The sequence below is a fragment of the Mobula hypostoma genome, chromosome 13, assembly GCF_963921235.1.
Source record: "Mobula hypostoma chromosome 13, sMobHyp1.1, whole genome shotgun sequence".
Classification (NCBI taxonomy): Eukaryota; Metazoa; Chordata; class Chondrichthyes; order Myliobatiformes; family Myliobatidae; genus Mobula; species Mobula hypostoma.
In genome coordinates, this window is record NC_086109.1 from 10,065,096 (window position 1) to 10,088,966 (window position 23,871).

The 23,871-nt window shown below is 42.9% G+C and overlaps 1 protein-coding gene across 2 annotated transcripts in view; it reads left to right on the plus strand.

Moving 5' to 3' along the window:
- The first annotated feature begins 13,056 nt into the window (after window positions 1-13,056).
- LOC134355902 (hyaluronidase PH-20-like) overlaps window positions 13,057-23,871 on the plus strand; it is a 38,613-nt gene continuing 27,798 nt past the window's right edge. Inside the window, exon 1 of one of the 2 annotated variants that reach the window (XM_063066429.1) lies at window positions 13,057-13,111. The gene's annotated coding sequence lies outside the window, so the exon portion shown is untranslated. Of the gene's footprint in view, window positions 13,112-18,757; window positions 18,796-23,871 lie in introns of those variants that run through there. The other variant, XM_063066431.1, reaches the window with a different exon arrangement.

Sequence of the window (23,871 nt, forward strand, 5' to 3'; positions counted from 1 at the left end):
TCATGCACTTCATTGCGTGGGAAGGCAATATTTATCCCATGTGTTTCCTGGGCAGAGTGAGTATTTCCAATCAGCCGAAAAAAGTGGAATGTGGAGAATTCTGCGGAGAAAAATGCAGAGTTGGAGTCAGCACAATGCCCGTTGGCTAGAAACCTTTCACCTCAGCAATGAAGGCATAAAAAGAGAGGGGGGAAGTGAGAGGGTGAGAGAGAGAGAGGGGGGAGAGAGAGAGAGAGAGAAAGAGAGAAACAGAGGAGGGGCAGAAAGAGAGGGAGAAGAAGTGGGTGAGGGAGGGGCAAGAGGGGGAGAGAGAGTGAGAGAGAGAGAGAGTTGAGGGGGAAGAGAGGGAGAAGAAACGGTCAGGGTGAAGGAGAGAGGGGGGGAGAGAGAGGGAGGGAGGGAGAGAGAGAGAAAGAGAGACAGAGAATATAATCAGTATAATACACAGCAAGGGGTAGTTCATCTACTTTGCAGTGAGGACCCAGGATATTGGTACCATACCAGCTCTATTAATGAAATATATGGAAAACTTTTGCCTATTAAACTTGTAACTAGTGCTCAAAATCATTGGTTTCTGCCTGTACTCTATACATCCAGGAAGTGGTGGGTACACCAGCCAAGTCCATCACTAGCAAAGTCCTCCCCACTAATGAGTACACTTAGGTGGAGTGCTGCCATTAGAAAGCAGCATCCATCATCAAAAGCCATCACCATCCAGCCCATGCCCTCTTCTCCTATTAGGAAGGAGGTACAGAAGCCTTAGAGCGCACACTACCAGTTTCAGAAACAGAGATTACCCCACAACCAACAGGACCCTGAACCAGTATGGATAATGTCATTCACCACAACGTCAAACTGATTCTGGCCAGGCAGCATCTATGGGTCTTCAACTGAAAAGCTGACTGTTTATTCCCCTCCATAGATGCTTCCTGACCTGCTGAGTTCGTCCAGCATTTTGTGTGTGTGTGTTGCTCTGGATTTCCAGCATCCCACACAAAGCTGGGTGGCAGTGTGAAATGTGAGGAGGATGTTATGAGAATGCAGGGTGACTTGGACAGGCTGGATGAGTGGGCAGATGCATGGCAGATGCAGTTTAATGTGGATAAATGTGAGGTTATCCACTTTGGTGGTAAGAACGGGAAGGCAGATTATTATCTAAATGGAATCAAGTTAGGAAAAGGGGAAGCACAACGAGATCTAGGTGTTCTTGTACATCAGTCACTGAAAACAAGCATGCAAGTACAGCAAGCAGTGAAGAAAAACTTTTTCACCCAGAGAGTGGTGGATATATGGAATGCTCTGCCCCTGAAGGCTGTGGAGGCCATGTCCCTGGATGCTTTCAAAAAAGAGATGGATAGAGCTCTTAAAGATAGCGGAATCAAAGGTTATGGGGATAAGGCAGGAAGTGGATACTGATTGTGGATGATCAGCCATGATCACAGTGAATGGCGGTGCTGGCTCAAAGGGCCGAATGGCCTACTCCTGCACCTATTGTCTATTGTCTGTGTCTGAACAGAATCTACCTCCTCACTTTCAAGCACACTTCACAACCCATGTTCTCAATATTATTTTTTATGTGCACAGTTTGTCTTCTTCTGCACATTGGATGTTTATTTATTTATCATTTAGGGATACAGCACAGTAACAGGTCCTTCCAGTCCACTGATCCCACACCTTCCAATTACACCCATGTAACCAATTAACCTCCTAACCTGTATGTCTTTAGAACGTGGGAGGAAACAGTAGCATCCAGAGGAAACCCATCCTGTCACGGGAAGAACGTACAGACTCCTTACAAGCAGCGGCAGGTACCGTGCCATCCCTAAATGTATAGTTTTTTGTAATTTCTATTCTATTTTTCTTTTTGTAAATGCCTGCACAAAATTAATCTCAAAGTAGTATATGGTGACATACATACTTTGATAATAAATTTATTTGAACATTAATCTTTTGAACTTTGAACTACCAGCAAGTTTCAGAAGGTTGGTTTGGTCAGGTCCTTCTAGACCACTGGGACAACCTTCCCTAGTCTGAGGCTGATTGTGTGTTTGTGCAGATTCTTAGGCCTGATTGTCACTGTATTTCCAAATGGAGGGGCCACAGCAAAAGTCACTCACTGCAACCAACCAATGCTCCAACATGGACATGGAAAAATTCTGGCGGTGAAATTTGTAGATGACATCAAAATTGGAGGTGTAGTGGACAGCCAGGAAGACTATGCAGGCTTGCAGTGGGATCTGGACCAGCTGGAAAAACGGCAGTGGGCTTTAATGCAGACAAGTGTGAGTGGTTGCACTTTGGGAGGGCAGACCAGGGTAGCACTTACACAGGGAACTGTAGGGCACTGAGGAGTGTGGTAGAACAGTGGGATCTATAATTACTTGAAAGTGATGTCACAGGTAGATAGGGTCTTCAAGAAAACTTTTGGCACATTGGCCTTCATAAATCAATGTATTGAACACAAGAGTTGGATGTTATGTTGAAATTGTTTAAGACATTGGTCAGGCCTAATTTAGAGTATTGTGTCCAGATTTGGTCACCTACCTTTAGGAAAGATGTAAGTAAGACTGAAAGAGTGCAGAGAAAATTTACAAGGATGTTGCTGGAACTTGAGGATCTGAGTTATAAGGAATGGTGGAATTGGTTCGGACTTCATTCCCTAGAACATAAAAGATTGAGGAGAGATTTGAAGGAGGTATACAAAATTATGAACAGTATAGATAGGGTAAATGCAAGCAGGCTTTTTCCACTGAGGTTGGGTGAGACTGACTAGAAGTCATAGGTCAAGGGTGAAAGGTGAACTGTTTAAGGCAAGGAACCCTACTATTAACTGAGAAGTCTGGGGTCTCCAGGTTGGGAAACCCTGGTTTAAAGGGATCACAAGGGAGAACTTCTTTGCTCAGAGGGTGGTGAGTGTGTGGAACAAGCTGCCAGCAAAAGTGGTGGATGTGGGTTTAATTTCAACATTGAAGAGAAATTTGCATAGGAACATGGATGGGAGGAGGATAGGTGCTGATCGATGGGACTGGGCAGATTTATGGTCTGGCATGGACTAGATGAGACAACAAGCCTGTTTCTATGCTGCAATGACTGTATGACTAAACTCGTGAGGCGAAGATCCAAGTTGTACAAACCTGGGTTGTTTTCTCTGACATAGCAGAGGCTGAGGAGAGAAATGAGAGAGGTTTATAAGATTATGAGAGGCATAGATAGAGTAGAGAGCCAGTACCTTTTTCCCAGGGTTGAAATGTCTAATACCAGAGGGCATGAGAGGGGAGTAAGTTCAAAGGAGATGCAAAGTTCAGGGCAACAGAGAGTGGTGAAAACCTGGAATGTATTGTCAGGAATGTCGGCGGAGACATCTGGGAGGCTCTTAGATAGGAACACGACTGTGTAGAAGACAGAAGGACAGAAAGGACAGAGGAATAAAAGGATAGCCCTGATGAAAGGTATTGTCCCAAAACGTCAACTGCTAATTCTCTTCCTTCACCCCCCACCATAGATGCTGCCAGACCTGCTGAGTTTTATGTGTGTTGCTCAAGATTTCCTTTATCTGCAAAATCTTTTGTGCTTAGGAGACAGAACTACATTGTGCAGGCAGAAGGGTTTGGATTATTGGGCATTTGAGTGCTAATTTATTTAGATCAGCAAGACATTGTGAGCAGAAGGACCTGTTCCTGTTCTGTGCTGTTCTCAGTTATTATTCAAATGATTACTCTCTTACACTGCTCTGTTAGTCCATACAGAATACTCAGATCAACATCAGAATCAGGTTTAATATCACCAGCATATGCTCTGAAATGAGTTAACTTTCTGGCAGCAGTACATTGCAATACATGATACTATAGGGAAAAGCTGTGAATTACAGTAAATGTGTATATATGGAGAGTTAAATGAAATAAGTAGTGCAAAAAAATAAGAAATTAAAAAGTAGTGTTCATCGGTTCAATGTCCATTCAGAAATTGGATGAGAGGGAAAGAAGCTGTTCCTGAATCGTTGAGTGTTTGCCTTCAGGGTTCTGTACCTCCTGCCCGATGGTAGAAATGAGAAGAGGGCATGAGCTGGATGATGGGGGTCATTAATGATGGACGCCACCTTTCTGAGGCACCGTTCTTTGAAGAGGTCCTGGACTCTACAGATGCCCATGATGGAGCTGGCTAATTGTGAGCACATTATCAAGCTGAAAGGTTGCTGCAACCTTGGAGAAGTTACCTCAGAAACACCAAAGAAGTCAAAGCAGACATTAGTTTATACTGCTAAAATTCTTATTAGTCATTTTCACAATGTGTTTTTCTTGGAAACGACAGGAACTAGATCAACAAATAAATCTCAGCACAGGCCAAAACAGACATCAATGCACAAGCATTCACATTTCCCTCCCCTCAGGAGCTCGTTAATGGATGTTCAGCATAAAATTGTCAGCTGTAAGAGCAACTCAGATTATAAAAAAAATTAAATAACTTATTAAAAAATAGTAAAAACAGCAAAAATATTCAGGCAGAAAAGTGGAATCAAACAAAAAACACTGACTAAGTCAATACAGCAACTCCAATTAAAGTGCAATTTTGTGTACCACCTCATTTGATTTTCCTAAGCCTATCTATCACTTATAAACCTCCTTTTAAAGTAGAGTTTTGAAGCAAAATGTTTTGTAATGTCAAATATGTGACTTCACTGTCTTGATATCAAGGCAACTGGACTTGCTATGTTGTCTAGCAGACGTTTCGCCACTCATCCAAGACGCTTCTTCAGTTCTGATTCATGGTGGGTAGTTTTCCGGCTTATAAACTCTGTGAGTTGTTTAAAGGTTCTAGACAGCACAGCAGGGGTAGTTGCCTTGATTTACTACTGCTTGAGATACAATGACCTGGATGACTGAGAACCTTCATAGACGTATTTTCACTGGCTTGATTTCAGCCCTGGGACTGAAGTGAAATCTCAGCACATTGTCCATTAACAAATGAGTAACATACAATGGGCAGAGGCACAATAGCGTAGCGGTTAGTGCACCAGCAAGCACTGATAAAGATTCGATTCCAGCTGCTATCTGTAAGGAGTTTGTACCGTGTGAGTTTCCTTCGAATATTCTGAAGACATTTGGGTTAGTAAGTCGTGAGCATGCTATGTTGGCACTGGAAACACTTGTGGGCTGCCCCCAGCACAATTCTCAGACTGTGTTGGTTGTTGACACAAATTACACATGTAAGGGGTTTCTTTTTTTTTAATGTCACTGCGTAGTCTAATTAAAATGGCTTCTTTGTTATGTTATAATTGAAAAGGCTTCTTTGTTATGTTAACTGCTGAGAGAGTCCTCCCGCTAGTAGTTTGTTTGGATCACGTTACTGATAAGAAGATGTTATGAACCAATTGGGATAGTTGTTATGCTTTTGGTGTGTCTGTAAGATATTGTATGTGTGGGGTCTTGGGGCAGAAGGCGGGAGAGACAGAGGATGGACCAGGTACTGTGAGTCCGCTAACGGGGTCGGACCCCGAGCGGGGCATTCGGCGAGGAGAGGAGACAGAGACGGACTCGTGTGGAGCGTCTGGTCGACCACCGTTGTTGGGCCCAGGCGGCTGGTCGAGGTGGTCCGAGGGGTCACAGGGTGAAGAAGAAGGGTCCTGAGCTCCAACTGTTTGTGCACAAAGGATTGAACTTTGATAAGTGTGGCGCCTTTTATTTTTCTTTTATATTTTATTCTCTGTTAATTATATAGTTCCAGTAATATCTATAAACTGTAAATGAGTTAATTGTATATGGTGTATTGTCTGTTATTTGGGCGGGGTGGGGTACATCACACAGCACCCACACAAACTATTACCCAGTTTGGCAGGGCCGAGGGCTGTTTCCCTAGACGACAGCGAGCCGAGCAACCCTGAGGCTGGCCGGGGGGCCTACACACACTTCTCTGTATGTTTCGATGTTTCTGACGTATATATGGCACTCAGGTAATCCTCGTTATGACTGAAAGTTAAAATCCGTCTTGACTACAGCCCTATTGTTTTGTAAGATTAGCGTTATATGTCTCCATACATCAAAACTTTGAAACATACAATGAGATGCAATGGTTATATCACAATTTTTTTTGGCGACACGCTGGGGGTAGCTCACAAATGTCATCACGCTTCTGGTGCCAATGCAGCATGCCCCAACACACTAATCCAAACCGTACATCTTTTTGCAGTAAACGGGAGCACCCAGAGGAAACCCAAGCAGTCACAGTGAGAATGTACAATGCTCCATCAAAATTTACTATATATTTACAGTTATTTTACTTTTAAATTTAGAGATACAGCACAGAACAGGCCCTTCCGGCCCAACAAGCCACACTGCCCGGCAACCCACATGAACTCTAACCTAATCACAAGACAATTTGCATGACGAATTAACCTACTAACCACTACAGCTTTGAACGTGGGAGGAAACTGGAATTCCCAGGGGAAAACCAAGCATTCACAGGGAAGAACGTCCAAACTCCTTTCAGATTATGTTGGATTTGAACTCTGAACTCTGTAGCCCCGAGCTGTAATAGCATCACGCTAACCACTATACTACCGAGGCGTCTAATTCCTGCTAACTATTGGAGGTTGATTGTATAACCCTAACAAAATAATTGCATTTCTCATTTTTTCTCAGTTCTTTCCATATGCCTTCATTACCAATCCCCTGGGTAGACTGCCTGAGCATACAATAGGTACAAAAGCCTGGATTACTACACCAGCTGAATCAGCTACAGACCCTCAACAACCTGGCTGCTGAATCGACTCACACAACCCAACCCTCCCTCAGCAAAGCACATACCAACTCTTACGTTACCATGGACTTGTCTCTGATTGTGCCTTTTTTACATTAAGGTCTCGATTCTGCACGGTGTCGTTTTTAGGCTGTATGGGATCATTTTCAAAGTCGAAGTCAAGTTTCAAAGTTGAGTCTGTAGTCATAGGCACAAGCACATGTAAGGACAGACGCTGCGACAAACTTACTTGCTGCAACATGACAGGCACATAACATCATATCAGCAGATTCACAAGAAAAACATTAACTAAACATTATTTACAAGAATTACAATTAGAGCAAAAAAAAATCTATTTTAGTTTGAAGTGATCAGAGTGGTCGAAGTATTGCTAACCTGTAGTGATTCGGGTTAGAGTCACAGAGAAATACCACACAGACATAGGCTGTTCTGCCTATTTAGTCTATGTTGACCATAGTGCCCACACAGCTAGTCCCAATCTCCTATACTCAGCCCATATCCCTCGAACCCCCATCCCTCCATGTACCCATCCAAGGGCTTCTTAGGAACGTCGACTCAGACCATGAGAGGCCTGCGTCGGGCATTTTCATGCCTTACAAGGCGCTGATTGGAAGTCTGTGTGGGGCACCACTCCTCGTACAGACTAGAGCAATGTGTGGTTAAGTGCCTTGCTCAAGGGCACAAACACGCTGCCACAACTGAGGCTCGAACTAGCGACCTTGAGATAACTAGACAAATGCCTTAACCACTTGGCCACGTGCCCAACACAAATGACCCAATATAGCCAATGGCTTGGCCTCAACAGCCATCTGTAGCAATGAATTCCACAGATTCGCCACCCTCTGGCAAATGGAACTTCTCATCAGCTCTGCTCTAAGAGGATGTCCTTGCTTTCTGAGATTGTGCCCAACCTTGGTCCTAGACTCCCCCCGCCCCCCGCCCCGATTGCAAACATCCTCTCCACACCCAGTCTGTTTCTATCTAGGCCTTCCAATATTCGATAGGTTTCAATGATATCCACCCCTCATTCTTCTAAACTCCAGCAGTACTGTCCCATAGTGAGAGAACTTTTCATAAAGTTTTTGAGTTTTTGCCACATTGGCCTTTATAAGTCAAAGTAATGAGTATAGGAGTTGAAGTTGTATAAGATGTTGGTGACGCCTAATTTGAAGTATTGTGTACATTTCTGGTCTCCTACCTACAGAAAACATATCAATAACATTGAAAAAGTACAGAGAAAATTTACAAGGATGCTACTAAGACTTGAAGACGTAAGTTATAGGGAAATGTTGAATATTCCCGGGAGCATAGCAGAATGAGGGGAGATTATACAAAATTATAAGGGGTATAGGAAGGGTAAATGTAAGCAGACTGTTTCTACTTAGGTTGGGTCAGAGGTTAAAGTGAAAAGTGAAATATTTAAGGGGAGTTTCTTCACTCAGAGGCTGATAAGAGTGTGGAATGAAGGGGAGGATGCAGGTTTGATATCAACATTTAAGAGCAGTTTGGATAAGTACATAGCTGGCAGGGGTATGGAGGGCTATGGTCCAGGCAATTTGATGAGCAGGGTTGATTGGTACTTTGGCACGGATCAGATGGACTGAAGGACCTGTTTTGATGCTGTAGTGTTCTATGATTCCATAACTCTAAAACTCTCTGCTATGGCCACTCTGGAGATGGAGCTCTGAACTGTGAGGATTCAGGGGGTTAACCACAGAGGATAAATACAAGACTTCCAGAAAGGTGAGGAACTTGTTAGAGGAGATGTATCAGGGCTCATTGGATTGCGGCATGATACTGAAATCTTACTCCTAGTTTCTGGGAAAAGACTAGACTTTTCATTGTAAGTTGGACAGATTTGCCGATAGCATGGTTGAAAGAGCAACGAACCAGAAGAAACAACCGAGAGGCAGAGAACAAGTGCTTGTAAAGTGCATTTTCCATAAATAAACATAAATGCTGAAAGCAACATCTTTCCATCTGAGTTATACTTGGCTCCATATTAGTGAGGCGGCTTTGGTCTGCTGGAAGTGCCAATCAGAACCCATTAGGAAGTGCATCACTTACTAGAAGCAGAATCGGGAGTGGGAGTCCAGAAGCTGGCAATGTCTTCAACATTCCTGTTATGTTTTTCACAGTTGCATGGACTAAGCATTATTCTGAAAAAGAAAAGTTTACATGGCCTGTAAGCTGTGTAGCACTTTAATTTTTTGTAATATTCACATCAAGCAACCACAAACCACAACTCACAACACAAGAAAACAATGTCAGACAGTCAACACAACTGGCAAAAGTAAAATGTTTCGACTAGACGGTGACAGCGTTCAGTGTTCATTCCGTGTTTATTGTTCCAATTTGTAACAGTGTTGTAGCTTGAAATGCTGACAATATAAATATGTTGAAGCTCTAAAATGTTTCAAAACAAAGGTTGTGGTACATTTATTATTTAGAAAAATTATGGATTATATTCATTAGCACAATTCATTAACAGGGTAGTTCACAATTATATTAACATAGATTTCAAAATTATATTAGAATTATGTAAAAGAAAATGCAACTATGCAGCAACAAAGTCTATGTGCACAGGAGCATTTTGGTTACTTCATTGCCAGGCACTCACACAGCTTAGAGGGACCGGTTTCTCACACTACGTTCATGGCAGAATCCGCCCAAGGCCATTACCATTTGGTCTACTCTATAGCAGAATATCCACCTGCCATAACCAACGTTACAGAGTGACGGAGTTGTAAAGCACAGAAGCAGGTCACTCGGCCCACTACATCCATGCCAACCCTTTTGCCCACCTTCACTAGTCCCAATTGCCTGCATTCAAACCGCATTCTTCTAAGCCTTGCTCATTTAAATTCCTGCCTTAACATTTTATGAACATAGTGCTTACAACTGATTCAGCTGACTCGTCTGGCAGCTTGTTGTTCATACCAATTATTCTCCGTGTACAAGATCTGTGCTTATAGCTCTGTGCTGTTTACATCTGTTTATGAACAAAATGAAGACCTCTGATGACCCTGTTATGAGTCCTGATGAAGGGTCTGGTTGTGAAATGTTAACTATCCATCTCCCTTCTCAGATGCTGCCTGATACACTAAGTTCTTCCAAATGTTTTATCTGATGCGGATTGAGTATAGGAGTTGGGATGTTATGGCGAGGTTGTATAAGACATTGGTGAGGCCAAATTCGGAATATTGTGTGCAGTTCTGGTCACCTAACTATAGGAGTATATCAGTAAGATTGAAAGTGTGCAGAGAAGTTTACTAGGATGTTGTTGGCTCTTCAGGAGTTGACTTACAGGGAAAGATTGAACGGATTAGGACTTTATTCCTTGGAGCGTAGAAGAATGAGGGGGGGATATGATAGAGGTTTACAAAATTATGAGGGGTACAGACAGAGTAAATGCGAGTAGGCTCTTTCCACTTAGTTTAGGAGAGATAAACATGAGAGGACATGGCTTTAGGGTGAAAGGGGAAAGATTTAAGGGGAACATTAAGGGGAACTTCTTCACTCAGAGAGTGGTGGGAGTGTGGAATGAGCTGCCATCTGACGTGGTAAATGTGGGCTCACTCTTAACTTTTAAGAACAAATTGGATAGATACATGGATGGGTGAAGTCTGGAGGGTTTTGGACTGAGTGCAGGTCACTGGAACTAGTGGAATAAAGTTTCGGCACAGACTAGAAGGGCTGACTAGCCTGTTTTCTGTGCTGTAGTGTTCTATGGTTCTATGGTTCTATGATGCTGTGATGGTGTCCAGATAATTTCTTTTCCCTGGTGGTCTAGTTACGGGTAAAGATAAAGATTAACTTTATTTGTCATGTGTACATCAAAGTACACAGTGAAATGTGTTGCCTGCATCAACAACCAACTCAGTCCGAGGATGTGCTGGGGGCACCCTGCGGGTGTCATCACATTTCTGGCGCCAACATAACATGCCCGTAACTTGATATCCAGGACACGCTGGGGGGATTAATCTCCCTGCTCTCCTCCAAAGTACTGTGTCAGTACCTGGCAGTACAAAGCAGTTATCAAACCGTGTGGTGGGCCTGCTCAGAGCTTGAAGTGAAAAGGAAAAGTAAACGGGAATTTGCCCTTCCACCTTCTGCCAGTTGGTGGCAGTCAAGCGGTGGGACACCTACATCACCCTGGATTAATTCCTCTGTGTGTTGATTCAGATTCAGATTTATGAATCCCATCTACATCGAAACATACAACAAAATGCATTGTCTATGTTAACGACCAATGCAGCGTAAAGACGTTCTAGGGGCAGCCTGGAAATGTCATTCCGGCAACCACACACACACTTCTCCAACACTAGCCTCCACTGGGCTCACGGCTCGTGAACACACAGATATCAGGCCTCCAACTTCCCCAGTGGACTTGTAGACATAGGGTTTCGGCCATTGGGCCTCGAATTCCAGACTTCTGGTTTACCTGCCGCCTTCGATCTTCGGTATCGAGCCCCAGGATTTTCCAATGTCAACGAATGAGGATCCTGGATGAGGACTCCGAACTCCAGGTCTCAACTCCAGACTCACTGGTAACCAGGACCCCAGACACTAGGCCTCAACCCCAGTCAGGATGAGTTTTCTTTTCCTCTTGCTTCCGATACTTTATACTTCATACTTCATTGTCGTCAAACAATTGGTACTAGAACGTACAATCATCACAGCAATATTTGATTCTGCGCTTCACACTCCCTGGATTACAAATATTAAATATTAAAGATATTAAAAATAGTTAAAATTAGTAAATATTAAAAATTTAAATTATAAATTATAAATAGAAAATAGAAAAATGGGAAGTAAGGTAGTGAAAAAAAACCGAGAGGCAGGTCCGGATATTTGGAGGGTACGGCCCAGATCCGGGTCAGGATCCGTTCAGCAGTCTTATCACAGTTGGAAAGAAGCTGTTCTCAAATCTGGCCGTTCAAGTCTTCAAGCTCCTGAGCCTTCTCCCGGAGGGAAGAGCGATGAAAAGTGTGTTGGCTGGGTGGGTCGTGTCCTTGATTATCCTGGCAGCACTGCTCTGACAGCGTGCGGTGTAAAGTGAGTCCACGGACAGAAGATTGGTTTGTGTGATGTGCTGCGCCGTGTTCATGATCTTCTACTGCTTAGTGGTGGTACAATCACCTACGTTTGGGACTGAAAAGTTGACACCAACACAGATCAAGAGAAGGTCTTTGAGCAACAACTGTGCATACACTTTCTCGATGAGCACTCCAAAATGGTCCTTGAGAAGGGACTCTGCAACTGGATACAATAGCTCCATATTGGGTGAGAAATGGAAAGCAGGAGATCCAACCGGGAGTCAGGCAGAGCCATACACTCTCCCAGGGTCTTGCCAGTGTGTTGCTGAGCCCATGAGAAAGGACTTGGGCATAAGGGCTGTAACAATCTCAGGAACAGAGAGTTGTCGGGTCACAGCCTCCCTGCACTTGGACAACATCACCATCTCCTGCTCACTCCCACTGCCAGCCTGTGGAGTGGTGAGCATCTGTGACTAGTGCTTGAACAGGCCAATTGAAGGTCCTGGCACCATGGCTAGAAGGAGATAGGACACACCAAAAGTACTGCATGGACTTGTAGCTAAAGTGAAAAGGGAACTTGAAATATTGGAGAGACATTTCTATTGGGTGAGACCCCCTTCACCCAGAACATTCTCTCTTCTCATTGCTACAATTAAGGAGGAGGTACAGGAACCTGAAGATATGCGCTCCATGTTTTAGAAACAGCTTCTTTCCCTCTGCCACCAGTTTTCTGAACCCATGTACTCAGTATTTTTCGCAAACACGAGGAAATCTGCAGATGCTGGAAATTCACGCAACACAGACAAAAAATGCTGGTGAATGCAGCAGGCCAGGCAGCATCTATAGGAAGAGGTGAAGTCAACGTTTTGGGCCGAGACGCTTCGTCAGGACACAGTATTTTGCCCTCTGTTTGCACTACTAATTTTATTTATTTATAAATATATTTCTTACTGTAATTTATAGGTTTATTTTACTATTATGTATTGCACTGTACTGCTGCCGCAAACAACAAATTTCATAACATATGCCAGTGATATTAAACCTGATTCTGACTTGATTCCAGCAAAGCGCCTGGTTGTTAGGTTCAAAGTATTCTTGTTGTTCAAAGGTATGGTTCATACACCGCCTTTGTTCCATTGCAGTCAACCATGAGCAGTCAGCTCATACTTAATCGAGAGATCAAAACTAGACCTTGTCAGCAGGGACACGATGTTTAAGTCTCCAGGCACGGGAAGGAAGGCAGTGCAGTAGCACAGCAGTTAGTGTAGCACTCCGCAGTGCTCGTGATCGCGACCAGGGTTCAATTCCCGCTGCTGTCGGTAAGAAGCTTGTACCTTCTCTCTGTAGCCGCGTGGGGTTTCTCTGGGTGCTCAGTTTCCTCCCACATTCCAAAGATCCATGTTTTTGGAATGAAGGAGGAATCTGGAGCACCTGGAGGTTGGTAGGTTAATTGATCACGTGGATATAATGGAACCTATGGGCTCATAGGGCCGAAGGGCCTGGTACCACGGAATATCACTAAATAATACTTCAAAAAGATGGCCACAGCAGCCACTCTGGTGAATGATATCTGTTATCTGTCAAGTAGGGTGCCCTGCACAATCCTGATTTGATGGAGACAGATGTGAGAGCACGGAGGAACATCTGGAGAAACTTCTCAAATGCCTTCTTCACTGCCGCTGCTACTGTGTGATCCAGAATCTCCGGAGGAGAAGGCCCGAGTCCTCGGCTTTGCTTGTTGCTCGGCAGCCGGGGCAGGGTCGAAGCGCTCGGCAGAGGATGGTGCTCGGGAGGCTGTATCGGAGGGGCTGGTCGGAGGCTCGAAGTTTTCGGACGGACTCAGAGTCGGCTGCGATCGGGTGCTTCCAATGCATCGGCAGTTGTCGGCGCCTGGAGGTTTATGGCAGGGAGAGATTCTCCCTTTTGCTATCGGGACTATCGGGAGTCGATCGGAACTTTGAGGTTTGTTTTTACCGTGCCCATGGTCTGCTCTTTATCAAATTATGGTATTGCTGTAACTATATGATATAATTATGTGGTCTTGTCCGTGTTAGTCTTTGGTTTGTCTTGTTTTTTTTTGTGATATCACTCTGGAGGAACATTGTATCATTTCTTAATGCATGCATTTCTAAATGACAATAAACGAGACTGAGTGTCCTCATAATCTAAAGTATCACACAGGAACATTTTGTTTTGTTTCACTGTAAGATCTCCAGAAAAAAAAACATATTGCGTTGTAAAATGAAGTTCCATGAATGGACAAAAAATGAGATAATATTGACTCTGGAGAAGCAAAAGATCCCTTGTTTCATTTAAAACTTAATAACGTGCTAGGTAAACAGTACTAAAATAGCAATTGAAAGGTGAGGTGCATGGCTGAGTGATGCAAAAATCTGGTAGGGAATTCAACAACTCTTCCTTAAAAAAGAGCATTCAGAACGTGAAAACAGAGTGTTATCCACAACTCAAAGCCCTAAACAGGGCAAGCATTTCTAGGTTCAAATGAGAACTCTGGAACAAACATTATATTGTCATTCAGGCAAGCAAAGAATATTTCTGACATTGGTTCCACAGGACCATAAGACATTGGCCCATCAAGCTCCACCATTCCAACATGGCTCATTTATCATCCCTCTCTACCCCATTCTCCTGCCTCCTCTCCCCCTAACCTTTGATGTTTATACCAATCAAGAACCTATCAACCTCACTTTAAATATACCCAATGACTTGGCCTCCACAGCTGTTTGTAACAATGCATTCCACAGATTCACCACTCCCAAGCAAATAAATTCCTCCTCATCTCTTTTATAAAGCTACGTCCTTCTATTCTGAGGCTGTACCCTCTGGTCCTAGACTCTCCCAATTTAGGAACAACCTCTCAATGTCCACTCTATCTAGGCCTTTCTGTATTTGGTAGGTTTCAATGAGATCCCTCCCATTCTTCTAAACTCCAGCAAGTACAACCTCTACTTTCAATATACCCAATGACTTAGTTGAATGGTAACGCACTCCGTTCGAAGTCTGATTGCACATTCAGCTCCACCTTAAAGTCTCAACCATGTAATCTGTTGACGCTTCAACATAATATTGAGAGGAACCAAATGCCATGAAGGAGATAACTTGAAGAAAAGCAAGGAATCTCTCTGGGAGTAATAATCACAAATCAGATTCTTGCATATATGGAAACGTAGAAACATATTTTTGTAAAAAATGTCTAACCTGTAAATATTGCAAGAAATGTGTGTGAGAGAGAGAATATTTGCTAATTAACTCTTCAAAAGACATCAATCGACCATCACCAAATAAATCTGCAAAAGAACAAATCCCCTTATTTCTCCATAAAAGAAAGATGGGATCAGTAATTGAAGGTTTAAACGGCAAATTTCGAAATACAGGACTAGACAATTTAAATTGTTTAAAATTAAAAGAGTTGCGAAACTGAAACCAAATCAGGGTATTTCATTTTCAAACCAACATGTAATTGCATTCACTACATTGTTGACAAGAAGAGCTATTTTATTGAAGTGGAAAGATATCTCTGCTCCTACCCTAATTCAATGGTTTTCCCAAGTAATGTTATGTCTTAGTTTGGAAAAAATTAGAAGTAGAACTTTTGATCCCCGATTTGATTTTGAGAGAAGGTGTGGCTCTTTTGCTAAATATTATCATTTAATTTGAATTAATTTACATGGTTTCCTTCCAATTTTATGTTATATGAATGTGATTTGGCAGTTGTTGTTTTCTTTTTCTGCTTTTATATATATAAATGATTGTAAGACGTATTGCTCCGGGAGTTGGTTCCTAATGGGTTTTTTTCCCTCTTTTTTTTTTGTTTTATAGTTAGTGGGTTTTTTTTTAGTTAGCTGGGGTTCTGTTTTTTCCTTCTTTTTCTTTTATTAAATTTTTTTTCATTGGCATATATAAGTTTTTTTCTTCAGCTTTATTAATTATATATATACTAATTTGTTGAATTTCTGTATTTTATAGCTGTTGAAGATTATATATCAATAAAAAGATTTAAAAATGAAATAATAATCACCATTCACCCCACAGACAATCACTCTAAAATTGATAAATGTTCTCAATCTCATTTACACTCAGTGGCCACGTCATTAGGTACAGGAGTGAAACCCGTTATGATCATCTGCTGCTGTGGCCTATCCACCTCAATGTTCGATGTGTTCTGCATTCAGAGACGCTGGTGCCAGCACATCTTTTCTTAGATGAGGAGCCCAGAACTGTTCATAGAATATGTACACGTCACCATATACTACCCTGTGATACGTTTTCTTACAGCCATTCACAGTAGAACAAAGAAATGCTATCAAATCAATGAAAAGCTACACACAAAGACTGGCAAACAACCAAGGTGCAAAAAAAAAAGCCAATCTGTCCAAATAAAAACAAATAAATAATACTGAGAATATGAGTTGTAGAGCTCTTGAAAGTGAATCCATAGGTAGTGTTCAGTGATCAGTTCCGTGTGGAGGTGAATGAAGCTTTCCTCACTGGTTCAGCAGTCTGGAACCGGGTTTAATATCACTGGCATTTGTTGAAATTATTTCTTTTGTCGCCGAAGTACATTGCAATACCTAATAATAAAATCTATAATGTCAATCAGAACTATATATATATAAATTAAAGACATCCGTTAGTCTTGCGAGACCATGGACCTGCGCCTGGAAAGTCTTCACTCTGGCTGTATGGAAGACCGGCAGTTGCCCATGCTGCAAGTCTCCCCTCTCCACGACACCGATGTTGTCCAAGGGAAGGGCAAGGGCTGATACAGCTTGGCGCCAGTGTCGTCGCAGAGCAATGTGTAATTAAGTGCCTTGCTCAAGGACACAACACACTGCCTAGGCTGGGGCTCGAACTCACAACCTTCAGATCACCAGTCGAATGCCTTAACCACTTGGCCACGTGCCCACACTATATATAAGTACTGAAGTAGTGTTCATAGGTTAATGGTCCATTCAGGAATTGATGGTGGAGGGGAAGAAACTGTTCCTGAAATGTTGAGTGTGTGTTTTCAGGCTCCTGGATCTTCTCTCCGATAGTAGCAATGAGAAGAGGCATACCTTAGATGATGGGGGTCCTTAATGGTGAATACCATCTTTTTGAGGCATTGCCTTTTGAAGATGTCCTGGATGCAAGGGATTCTGGTGCCCATGATGGAGCTGGATGAGTTAGTAACTTTCTGCAGCCGTTTCCAATCCTGTGCAGTTGCCCTTCCATAGCAGATGCGATGCAACCAGTTAGAATGCTCTTCGTGGTACATCTTTGATGACATTCCAAATCTCTTCAAACTCCCAATGAAATATAGCCGCTGACATGCCTTCTTTTTAATTGCATCAGTATGTTGGGCCCAGGTTAGATCCTCAGAGATGTTGACACCCTGGAACTTGAAATTGCTCATCCTTTCCACTTCAGATCCTTCTATGAGGTCTGGTGTGTGTTCCCTCGAGCTACTCTTCCTAAAGTCCACAACCAATTCCTTGGTCTTACTGATGGTGAATGCAAGGGTTGTTGCTACAACACCACTCAACCAACTGGTCTATCTTGCTCCTGAATCCCTCCTCATCACCAGCTGAAACTCTGCCAACAACTGTTGCTCATTGGCAAATTTGTAGATGGTGTTTGAGCAATGCCGAGACTAGCTAGTTGAAGCGTAATATTTGTTCCTGTGTGGGATCGAGTTTCCGCAACCCCCCCCCCCCAACCTTTTAATTCAGGCACCTCCCGCCTTCCTTCTCAGTCCTGACGTAGAGTCTTGGCCTGAAATGTGGACTGTTTACTCTTTTCCATGGATGCTGCCTGGCCTGCCAATTTCCTCCAGCATTTTCTGTGAATTGCCTTGTACCACCTTCCTGATGGCAGCAGTGAGAAGAGAGCATGGCCTGGATGGTGGGGTCTTGGTGATGGACGCTGCTTTCTTGTGGTAGCACTCCATGTAGATGTGCTCAGTGGTGGAGAGGGCTTTTCCTGCAATGGACTGGAATGTATCCACTACTTTTTGTAAAGGTGAACTGGTAAAAGCGGTGCTGTAAATAGAATTTTTTCAATACAGATCTTGGACTCTGGAGTACAGGAGAAGCAAAACCCCACTAAAATAATTTCAGATCAGGTAGATGCTCCACTAAATACACATCGGAGTCAGGCTTTCTCATCCGTAACTCATGTATTCTGATTGACAAATATCGTTAAGGTGTGAAGATAGTTGGTGATCATTGGTGAATTAATTGCTGAATTTCTTGAGCTAAGCAGACAGACCGTTTGGAAGTATTTTTCTCATTTGTTACTTCAATACTCTCACACTTTGTGTCCTTCAGCTTTTACTACAAACATATAGAGTGTTTTCAGAAGCTCTAAGAAGCATGGGTAAGATGAACTGCCATTCAGGCTTAAATATCAGCTCTTGCCAGTTGTAGTTTTTAACTGTGATGGATATCCAAATCAAATCCAGTTTCAAATGAAGATTTAGAACAAAGGGCACTGCAGCTTGGGAGGGAGAGAATCATTTACAGTTATGAAGATTTTTTTTCTGATGTTGAAAGGTTTGTCTTCTGATCGCAGTTCTCTTCCAAACCACTGGGAACATAATCATTGGAATGTTGTTGCCCGAATAAATTCCAGAGAAGCCTCAGTCGTGAACTCAAGGAACTGCTCCCAGCTGCACAAACTTGTGAAACAACACTGATTAACAACGTCAAGAAGTTTTACAAACAATCCCTGAAGCAAAACATGAAAAAATAGGGTCTAATTTTAGAAATTTGATCTTTCACAACAGTTGCTGCCAAACACCACTAATGGTTAACAGGTTTATATCCACACCACACAACTCTCTTTGGCAATTTCATGTTCATTGTATGAAGTCACTTGATTTCCAATGTAATCTGACTCAGGTCGGAATTATATAAGCATGGTTACAACCAGGCTGGAACTCAGACTAACCTGAAGCAGGTCAACGGGGTGTTTTGGAAGAGAACTCCCAACGAGCTGAAAGGTAATTTTCAGGTTTAAATTGATGGTTTAACTCTTCAACTTTATGAGCTATGGTACTTAAGTATCCATCTAATATAAAACTTAGTTTATATTCTGGAGGATGCAATTTTGCATATGTTAGTCAGAGTCACCTTATGTACAGACACTTCTGTACCTAGTGTCACTTGACTGCATGAATGAAAAATCAACCTATGTGTATAAGCTATCTTATGTATTTATACTTATTGTGTTTTTTTTTAAATTTTTCTGTTCTTTATTTTGTTATGTTTTTTGTGCTACATTAGATCTGGAGTAACAACAATTTTGTTCTCCTTTACACTTGTGTACTGGAAATGACATTAAACAATCTTGAATCCAGGATGCAAGGAACATGCTTCAATCCTCGACATACATAGTGCATGGTCTGTCTCCACAATGCTGACAACTAGTTTATTGATTTGGTGATTAGAAGTTCCAGTTTCCTGTTTCTTGTTGATCTCGGGTCATTTGGATTTTAACTCACCTTAGTTAGACGAGTTCCTAATGCGGTCTCAGGACTCTAGCAGGGCATTGCCAAGGCAGTGTTTTGCTGGGGAAGCACAGGCAGATGCATTATTATACAGCATAGTCTGAACCATCCTGTATCTACTGAAGTCATCTCTCATAGTGGTGTCCTCATGTGAATTGGTTTACAGCATCTTTGTCAGAATATTTTTGCCAGTTTATTTTAGCCAAATAACAGTATGTTTCTTGTCATATACTAAACCTAATTAGTTCTGGAAATGAGAATACGTTTTCTTCAGAAATTGAATATAGCTTAACTAATAAAATAAATGATTAAAATGGCAATAGGACTGATTTGGATAGCTCTTTCAAAGGCTAGCATCAGTATGAAGAACCAAATAGTCTCTCCCTTTGCTGTATAACTATCTGATGATGACACCAACAGTTCCATTCTGAGACAGAGAAAATAGGCTGGACAGATTTTCAGTGTCCTAGACAACACACACATAATGCTGAAGGAACTCACCAGGCCAGGCAGCATTTACAGAAACGAGCAGTCGAAGTTTCGGGCTGAGACCCTTCTTCAGGGCTGGAAAGGAAGGGGGAAAATGGGAGAATAAAAAGGTAGGGGGAGGGGAGGGAAGATAGCTAGAAGTTCATATTACAGTGTCCTATTCTGTTCTATTGGTGGTGCCGTAATACTGTTATGCTAACCACTACACAACCGGTGCCACCCTATATAGAACCATCTAACCTGTAGTTTTTACATGCTGTTAAAACTGTATGTTTTACATTGGTCATTCATGCAATATGTGCCATGTCAAATGATTAGATTAGATTCTACTTTGTTGTCATTGTGCCAAGTACAGATACAAAGCCAATGAAATGCAGTTAGCATCTGACCAGAAAGGCAAAGAATAGTGTTATTTACAAAATAACTGCGAATAAAAAGTAAGTGCTACAGCACACAAATATAAAAGTACTGAGACAGTACAATATGGGTACAATACTGCTTAGCGCTGTGATGTGAGGTTCAGCAGGGTCACAGCCTCAGGGAAGAAGCTCTTCCTGTGCTTGCTGGTGCGGGAGCGGAGGCTCCTGTAGCGCCTACCAGATGGGAGGAGAGTAAAAAGTCCATGGTTAGGGTGAGATGCATCCTTGATAATGCTTTTCGCCCTGCCCAGGCAGCGTTTATGGTAGATGTCCTCAATGGTTGGCAATTGGGTGCTGATAATCCGCTGGGCAGTTTTCACCACACGCTGGAGTGCTTTGCGGTCTGATACGGGACAATTGCCATACCACACTGAGATGCAGTTGGTGAGTATGCTCTCAGTAAAAGTCCGTCAGTATCCTGGGACAGAGGTGAGCTTTCTTGATGCTCAGCAGGAAATAAAGGTGCTGTTGTGCGTTTTTGATCAGGATGGAGGAGTTCAAGGACCAGGTGAGATCCTCAGAAATGTGGACACCAAGGAATTTGAAGCTTGATACATGCTCCACTACAGTTCCGTTGATGTAGATGGGCACGTGAGTGTGGCTCTTAGCATGCCTGAAGTCCACAATGATCTCCTTGGTCTTCTGGATGTTAAGGGCCAGGTTGTTGTTGGCACGCCCCGTGGCCAGGTGCTGGACCTCGTCCCTGTAGGCCGTCTCGTCATCCCCTCTGATCAGGCCAACCACTCTGGTGTCTTCTACGAACTTGATTATGGAGTTAGAACCGTGTACAGGAACGCAGTCATAGGTGAAAAGGGAGTACAGAAGAGGGCTCAGCACACAGCCTTGAGGCACGCCAGTGTTCAGGGTGAGAGTGGAGGAGGAGAGGTTGTCTAACTTAACTGATTGGGGTCTGTTAGTCAGAAAGTCCAAAGTTCAATTGCGGAGGGTTGAGCTGATACCAAGCTGGTGAAGTTTGGCGATCAGCTTGGAGGGGATCACAGTATTGAATGCCTAATGATGTGGGAGATCATGTTCTTGACCATGATTGTTCTTGGCAAACTTTTCAACAGAAGTGGTTTGCTGTTGCCTTCTTCTGGGCAGTGTCTTTACAAGACTGGTGACTCCAGCCATTATCAATATTCTTCAGAGATTGTCTGCCTGGTGTCAGTGGTCACATAACCAGGACTTGTGACATCCACCAGCTGTCCATACAACCATCCACCATCTGCTCCCATGGCTTCATGTGACCCTGATCCAGGTGGGGGGGGGGCTAAGCAGGTGCTACCCCTTGCCCAAGGGTGACCTGCAGGCTAGTGGAGGGAAGGAGCACCTTACACCGCCTTTGATAGAGACGTCATCTCCACCCTACTACCCACTTACATTGTTAATTATCTTTAAATTAAACTGGGTTAGTTCACACTGGTTGTAGCTTGAAAATCAAACAATGGGAGATTAATTTAAATGGAATTCTAGGAACTAAAAAAAACATTAATCCATCTTGTCCTTGACAAAATGGGTTCCATCTTCTCATTTTAAACCAAATAGCTGAAAGCTGCATTATAATACAGAACTGTTCCTTTCATTTGGATGGCATGCCAGCGTAGTGGTTAGCATAACACTTTATAACACCGAAGTTCAAAGTAAGTTTTATTGTCAATGTCACCATAAACAACCCTGAGATTCATTTTCCTGTGAGCATACTTAACAAACCTATAGAATACTAACCATAACAGAATTAATGAAAGACCACCCGACTACGGTGTTCAACCAGAGACAACAAACAATGCAAATGCAAGAAAGAAACAATGATATAAATAAATAAGCAATAAATATGGAAGACATGAGATGCCATTGTCTGAAAGGAGTTTGTACCTTCTCCCCATGACCACATCAGTTTCCTCCCACATCCCAAAGATACATGGGTTAGTCAGGTAACTGGTCACATGGGTATAATATGGAGCAGCAGACTCATTCAGCCAGAAGGAATAAGATTAAATAAATTTGGAAAGTCGTGTAATCTCTCCACCATATACAAAAGGAGAGAGAGGGAACTTGGAGAATTAGAGACTAGTTATTTTGCTGTTTATTGTTAGGATGATACCTAAGTCTATATTAAAGTGTGAATGACAACTCATTCATTGTTTTTAGAAAATTAGTGGAGTTGCAATAGGCAGGTCACGCGTAAAAGTTTTGAATAGATTCTTGAAGATTTTGAGTAAGTTCTTATTTGACTGCAGATTTCTGCAGCATACATGGACTCAGGGTTTGGACTTCTTTTATGTGGCTGTATTTTACCGATACCTCACATGTGCTTGCCATCTTGTATGTGCTCTGTGTGCTTTGTGCTGTGTGTGACTGTTGGAACTGTGTTTTGTACCTTGACCCCATAGTAACGCTGTCTCATTTGACTGTATTCATGGGTATTCATGTATGGTTGAATAATAATTAAACTTGAATTGTCTTGTCTTGTCCATACTGCACCAACTGCCACCGGGCTATAAACGTGCAGGAGCAACGTGTGGTTAAGTGCCTTGCTCAAGGACACAACATGCTGCCTCGGCTGAGGCTCGAACTCGCGACCTTCAGATCACTAGTCCAATGCCCTAACCACTTAGTCATGCACCAACACAACCCTGAATTGAATTGGAGAAGGTGATTAAAGAAGTGGGTAGCAATGTCAACAATTTATACTTACCTGGATTCTCCATAACTTTGATGACTCTGTGCTAATGTTAAGAGTCTGAATTGAGGGTAAATTATTGATGTACATAAGTAATTGGCAAAGCAAGATTTAGCAAATCCCCATCCCCAGGCTCAGGGGCACACACCCGAGCCTGGATAAGCCTTGTGTTGGTGCTGACATCAACGGAGTTAGGACTGGCCCCATTGTGAAGAGGATTTCAGCCTAGGCTGTCTGGTCAAGCACTGAACTCAAGTCTGCATGAAAATATTCTTTCCTCAAACCTTAGTGAACCATAGCAGCCATCTTCAATGCACACTCCTGGTCTGTGAAGGCAAATAGACCTTTCCCATTCACACTGCCAGGGTCCCTTTTCTTTTATACACTAGAGGTAAATATCTCTCGGGTGACTTTCGATCCAGAGGAAGCAACTCCAGTGAAGTCTGGGGCAGGAGTGAGACCAATGACCGTGGATGCTGCGGTGGCTGTAACCCTGCCCAGGCAGTACCGCGTGGACAGCGTGGTAGCGCAGCAGACATCATAGTGCTTTACAGCACTAGTGATCGGGGTTCAATTCCCGACAGTGCCAGTAAGGAGTTTATACTTTCTCCCCGCGACTGTGTGAGTCTCCTTCAGGAGCTCCAGTTTCCTCCCACAGTCCAAAGACCTATGGGTTAGGGTTAGTAACTTCTGGGGAGGCTATGTTGGCACTGGAGGCGTGGCAACACTGGCAGGCTGCTCCCTCCACCGTGCTGCCCCCCACCCCGACATCCGCGGACTTTGTTGGTCATCGATGCAAAATTAAGCTTTTCACTGTATGTTTCAATGTTTCACTGTACACGTGACAAATAAAGCCAATCTTTATCTTCACCCTATCAGTCATACCCTGCGGATCAGTCTGTTACGAGTGACTGAAACTCAAGTTCAAGTTCATTGCTGTCATTGGCATTCAGAGTACAAATACCATGAAAACCAGCATTT